Source organism: Dermacentor variabilis, chromosome 11, assembly GCF_050947875.1.
Source record: "Dermacentor variabilis isolate Ectoservices chromosome 11, ASM5094787v1, whole genome shotgun sequence".
Lineage (NCBI taxonomy): Eukaryota > Metazoa > Arthropoda > Arachnida > Ixodida > Ixodidae > Dermacentor > Dermacentor variabilis.
This window is the reverse complement of record NC_134578.1, coordinates 90,732,463-90,738,462: the sequence shown is the minus strand read 5'-3', so window position 1 is coordinate 90,738,462 and position 6,000 is coordinate 90,732,463. Positions and strand designations below refer to the sequence as shown.

The 6,000-nt window shown below is 44.0% G+C and overlaps 1 protein-coding gene across 1 annotated transcript in view; it reads left to right on the top strand.

Annotated features, from left to right (window-relative positions):
- Window positions 1–4,742: 4,742 nt before the first annotated feature.
- Window positions 4,743–6,000, top strand: part of LOC142563375 (uncharacterized) — a 74,874-nt gene continuing 73,616 nt past the window's right edge. Inside the window, exon 1 of the mRNA XM_075673935.1 lies at window positions 4,743–4,840. The gene's annotated coding sequence lies outside the window, so the exon portion shown is untranslated. The remainder of the gene's footprint in view (window positions 4,841–6,000) is intronic.

Sequence of the window (6,000 nt, the reverse complement as noted above, 5' to 3'; positions counted from 1 at the left end):
AAAGTCGATAACGGTGCTTTCTAAGGACCTTTTTTGTATGCTAAACGACAGAGGTAGGCGACATATTGGAATATTGTGGTCGGATATACCTTCAACAATACTAGTGTGCATTTTGTTTACAAAGAAGTGATCAGAGAGTAGTATTAAATCGAGTATATTACTTGCAGTACCATGTGAGCGTGTTGGTTGATCAACTACTTGTTGTAGGTTGAAGTTAAGCATTAAATCAATTAGTGCCTCTGAAGTACGTGATGAGTAATGCATTTTCTTCCAGTTAATTTCTGGAAGGTTAAAGTCCCCCATGATGATAATTCTTAAGCTGTGAGCGTGGCACTGCAGAAACTCATGTATGTTCTTTATGGAGCTTTCGTCCGAGTCAGGACTTCGGTAAACGCAGCCTACAATTATGGCAGTGTTGTTGCAGGTAATTCTGCAGAACACGGCCTCAGCATCCCTCACATTTGGCAACGGTTCGTATGGGAGGGATTTCTTTATTAGCAGTGCCACGCCACCACCACGTGTCTGTCTGTCTCTTCGAATGGCGGAGTAATCGGGAGGCACAAATTCATGATTTAAGACAGCCGAGGGAAGCCACGTTTCAGTTATCGCTACTATGTCTGGATTATGTTCAAAGAGTAGATTTTCAAGCGCGTCAGTCTTACTTAAAATGCTCCTCGCGTTTACGTTCAATAATGTCAGTTGTTTGACTGCGCTTGGCTGCGCGTGATTGGACGCTTTGCTCCTACGTTTTTTTAAGTAAAACTCTCTCCCCCTTGTCCTCGTCCCAAGCGAAAACTTGGTCATTAATGTAAAGCTTGTCTAATGACAAAGAAACCCTGTCATGGTTTTCTCGGTTTTCCTTGGCGCTATTCCACAGCAGTTTCCTGATTTCTCGAGTTCTTTTACAGAAGTCTTCCCCGATAGAGAAACCTGTGTTTTTTAGCTTGCGCCCTTTTCCTAATATTATAGATTTCTGTCTAGAATCCTGAAGCCTAAAGATTACTGGTCTTATTTTGTTATGCGCTGATTTACCGAGACGATGAATTCGCTCTATAGCAATAGACTGCAAGCCAAGCGTGTCCTGTATAATGGTCTTATTTACAGTTTGTTCTAGCTTTTCACTGTTTTCGCCTTCGGCTTCCGTCAGGCCGTATACTATTAGGTTTGACCGTCTACTCTGGTTTTCCAAGTCGTCCATTCGTTTTTCCATTTTCCTTGCACTCTCATGAATGTCTTGTATTTGGCTTACGCATGAGGTTATCGTCGACTCCAGGCATGACAGAGCATCTAGTTTTTTTTCTATACTGGCAAGCCGTCCTTCTTTAATTTCCTTGATATCGGCTGCAACTTCCTTCAACTGCTTTATGATTTGCGCTAGATCAGGACCTGGATTGCTCTCAATGTCTCCCGCTAGCAAAAGCAGCTATTTTAACCATGTCACTGCGTTCACAAGCATACAACAAAGCTGCGGGCACGGCAGCAACAGCAAGAACGGATCACTAGAACGGATACAGTAGTCGTGTTGTCTTCTTACCTGCACGATGAAAACAAACGGATTAGTGACCGTAATTCCGCCGGTGCCACCGTGCCCAGTGGACGCGATGCGAGGAGGCAGGCTACTTATAGGCGCGCTGTGAAGCGGCGCTGGCTGTTGGTGACGTAGTTCGTCACACGTGGGCCTAGTCGCGGATGGGGGCAAACAGTTCCAAGGTGCTGAACACGTTATCTTCGCCCCGTGAAGCGTGACGAAGCTTGTGTCGCTTGCTTCCCTGGACGATGCCGCCGGTAGCATGCGTATGCCATCCAGGGATACGAAAAGACCGATGAAGAGCTGCACGATGAAAACACACGGATTAGTGACCGTCATTCCGCCGGTGCCACCGTGCCCATATATATATATATATATATATATAGCCACTGTCGTCGTTCAGTCACAGGCATTCTTTGTCATGCTGTCGTCGAGATGCCGTGTTGGTCGTTTTCTCGCCATCGCTTCAGCTACGGCAGCCGACTCTTGTCGCGCCGTCGTGGTCGCATCATTATCGTCTCGTTATCGTCGTGGTGGAGTCTTCATGACGCAGTGGTCGTCTTTTTTTATGTTTTTGTCATGGCACAATTGTCATTGCGTAGTCGTCATACTGTCATCGTCATGCATTTGTTGTCACACCATCGCCGTGATGCCGCTGATGCCGCTCCATCGTCGCCATTCTAACATAGTCATCTCACTCTCGTCACCTCGTCGTCGTCCTGGCATCGTCGTGCCACATTGTATCGTCGTTCCACTATTGTATTCGGGTAATCGTCATCACGCACTCGATTTACCGCAGTCATCCGTTCAGAACCGTAATCGCATTGTTGCCTCGCCGTCGCAACCATACTTCTATAGACGTTCCACTGAAGTCAATCCTTCTCCATCGATGTAGCGTAATCATGCCGTCGTCATCCAAACGCGATTATAACGCCCACATGCAGCTACCTTCGTGCGTTAGTCGTTTTGGCGTCTGCAATACGTTGTGTTGCTTCAGTGCTTGAATGCGAATCGCATTACCACTGACAGTCGTCGCGAGACAGGTTCTGCTGCATTTCTTTTGCATTCCAGCCTTGACGAAATACGGCCACCCGACAGCCTCATTGAAGTGAAATACGTTTTATTCACTGAATCATCGTCACGCTGCGCGCAGTACACCGCTTTATGCGATATCCACAATCTGATTGCTTAGTTGTTGTCAGTGATTATGTCTAGAATAAAACAAGCAGCCTTGTCGTGCAGAAATTAATTTAGTCCTGTTCTCTTCTTTAGGCAAGTTGGATTCACAATCTATTTCGGACTGTGAGTATTTTGTATGCGAAAGCTTTTGCTCTATTAAGGCACATTACTGCTGCTTGACCACAGGCTTGTTTTCGTTCCTTTAAGCTGACAACCAGTAAGTAGAACCTCCCTCTCAATCACTTCGTACTCTTCTAAATATGTTCTGATGTTTTACGTACCAAAACGACGATCTGATTACGAGGCACGCCTTAGTAGGGGAAGCCGAATAAGTTCTGACCACCTGGCGTTCTTTCACGTGCGCCCCATGAACGATACACGGGCTTTTTGTTTCTGCATTGCGCCCTCATCGAAAGGCGGCCGCAGCGGCCGGGATTTCATCCCGCGACCTCGTTGCTTAGCAGCGCAACGCCACAACTCCTAAGCCACTACGGCGGGTGTTCGTTCTTTCATCTTTCTTTTTTTCGCTCTAGTTTTCGCTCTAGTACGCATAACTATTCAAAAGCAAAGTATTTGCTAAAGGATAAAGGAAGACGACGACATGGCAAAGCATGCGAGCGCAAGCAGAAAACTTCTGTCTCGCGGGTATCCTGAGTGCTTTTTTTTTCACTATACTGTCAATTCCGATAGGGATTATTACAGGGGTGGGCACATGGATATCAAAAAAGTACAATATGAGCAAAATAACACTGAACAAATAAGAAGTGAAGGGCCGTCATGGACACGTCGGAAGTCTACAGTCTGTAATAAATTTCTTTTGCACCCCTTTGACAGCGAAAGCTAGCTTGTTTTCACGGCCTTGTTTCCCTCCACAAATTCATGCATTAAGTATCAAATGAGGCTCGTGACTCATTCGCGAGACGTTTCACTTTATATTCACTGCGTTCAATATAGCGAGTTAGTTCCACATTTTAAGCCAGAGCTGCATACGTATGAAACATTCACCCTTGTACTGCTTGTTATAAGCATGCAGAGAAATAAATAAAATAAATCTCGATGGATTGCGAAACTATTCAGGCATAAGTGGGTTTCTTGAGGCCAGTAAAGCTTCGGTTTAGAACGGGAATTTAGGATAAGCCTAAGCCAACTGCTTATAACATTAGGGATGTGCACCAAACATGGATTAACGTTGTCGTGCAACATTCGCCAGTTGAGTTGATATACTTTTAAAGGCTAACACTGAAGGTTAATTACCCACGATGGTGAATATCTTAAAGGTAGGTGGTAATATTCCGTATACCATAGGTTTCACATAGTAGGTGCAGTTTACATTGTCTGCTTTAAACTTGTTTGCAAAAAGGACTGTTTCCGGGCTTCGTCAATACGTTATTCACCTGCGAAATCCTGATCTTGAACAACATAATATAATAGAACAACACAGCGATTTGACAAAGAAAGAAAACAGAAATTTGAGCAGGTAGTAAAAAAAAGAATTATTGCCTGCGTGATCAGCTGTCAAATTTGCAGGGGGAACTCGGTTGATACTGCGATATCCCTTCTCAGGCGAACCGACGTCTACGAAGTGAATCATTGCTCAAGCAAAACTGCAGAACAGATGAGGACTGCGCCTGGTGGTTACCATTTCGTTTTATTTCAAAGTCACCTTGTCTATTACTACAGCTGTTTTAGTTCATGCACCGTGACTTTATGACTACAAAACATAAACTAGCGTGATATAACATAATAGTTTCGTGGTATCCACAACGTTTTTCTTGCCTAATAAGCTAAGGGGCTTTCTCGAGGAAATGTGACAGTGGTTTCAAAAACAAACAATGTGCTTATACAAATATTTTTTCAGTGTGTATAAGGGTGTTCAACTCTATCTTAACTATAGTATATTATAGTAGAACTAGTCGGGCTATTCTTTTTTTTTGGCTAAAGTGCACGTAATCTGCGTGCTACATGACCACAGTTTATATGGAGTGCTGTGAACGCTCACGCTGGCTTCATCAATACATGCCTGTTACAGAAGCAGAGATTCCTTCGCCTGGTTATGCGCCACGTTCATCATCATCATTTGTCTGGCCGTACTCTTCTGCAGCGTACTCCTCATCTTTGCCTTCAATGTTCCAGGTAAGGGCGATAGTTATATTGTAGTGCTGAAACCTAACAAATAGGTTGTAATACAGCAAGTATTCTAGAGAACACTCTTACAAACCACAAGCCTGCAGTGTCGATCTGCGAAAGTTGAGTGCTCAAATCCAAATCATATTTATTCATCATTATAAGATGTTCTTATGGAAATTATTATATTTCACGGCATCCGCATTGCATGTGATCATTCCCTAAGGCAACCGGAGTAGGTGGAAAGTAGATTTCCTTGCCTTTTATTGTGAAGTTCGTGCCATGGTCTTCGAAACCACGCAACACGCATCATCTTATATGTTAACATGTTAGGGTTTAGTCAAGACAGATAGTTGAACAACAAGAAGCTCTTAACTGGGGGCCAATTACTTTTGTCATCCCAGAAATTGGTGGCGAGTGGTATGGTATCAGCCATGTGGATACATTTGAATGTATATTGACTGCGATCGGCTTTCAAGTTTTCCCAACTCGTGGATGAACAAGTTGATAGGAGATTGAGGCATGCTATGTTAGCACATTATCTATGACAGCTTATGATTTCACTGTCTAAGAAGTCCAATTGGAAATGAAAGTAACCGGTCTTCAAGTAAGCTACTCCAAGAGGTTGAATTTGGCTATATGGCCATTCTTTTTAAATATTCTCAGAGAAAATAAACACACCGCACAGTATTTGTCTGCCATAAAATGCCAACTACGTGTCTGTAAGCGAACTTTGCACGGCTGCCGTTTCACATGTACAAGTACCCTGTCCATTGCTTTGTACAGAACAAAGGCGAAACTTTAGGTTGCGTTCTTCGTGTTTAAGAAGCCTCAGTTTCACAACATAAGCAAAATATTGTTAGCAATAGCGATGTATTGGACGGTTAGAATAAGGGAGAAGTTCAGCTTTATGGGCTGTACAAATTGCATTTAACATTTGATAATCAAGCGCGGAGTGATTTGCCCAAAGAACTACACATACTTTGCGCAGATCTTGATCGACGACCTCGAACACTCGTGGTCACAATATTGACATGATGAGCACCGTCATGTGGGAGCGCGTGTGCTTGGGCCACGGTAAAAGTTTCCCGCGGCCGCTTGCTTCACTGTCACAACTGTGGCGCGTCTTCCAGTCTTAGCAGATCACGTGATATGCACGAATGACTGCG